This window comes from Lemur catta, chromosome 6, assembly GCF_020740605.2.
Source record: "Lemur catta isolate mLemCat1 chromosome 6, mLemCat1.pri, whole genome shotgun sequence".
NCBI lineage: Eukaryota > Metazoa > Chordata > Mammalia > Primates > Lemuridae > Lemur > Lemur catta.
Window position 1 is genome coordinate 13,549,385 of NC_059133.1, and position 253 is coordinate 13,549,637.

A 253-nucleotide genomic window follows, 5' to 3' on the forward strand; every position below is an offset into this window, starting at 1 on the left:
GGATTCTTCTCATAATCTGGTTTTGTGGAGGAAGAAGAAGATGAGTTTTCTGGAGAAAATCAAGAACAATTTGATTTTTTCTGATGTTGGAAGGGAGAAAGTATTTCTTAAGTATTATAGCTTTGAGATCATATTCTAATTGTTTCTGTGTAATAGTGTTTAGACAAACTATGTTTCCTGTGTTTCCAGCCTTCTGCCCTCTGCCTCCGAAGGGCAGAGCCTTCACTGTGCTTCCTCCCTGGAGAATTATGGC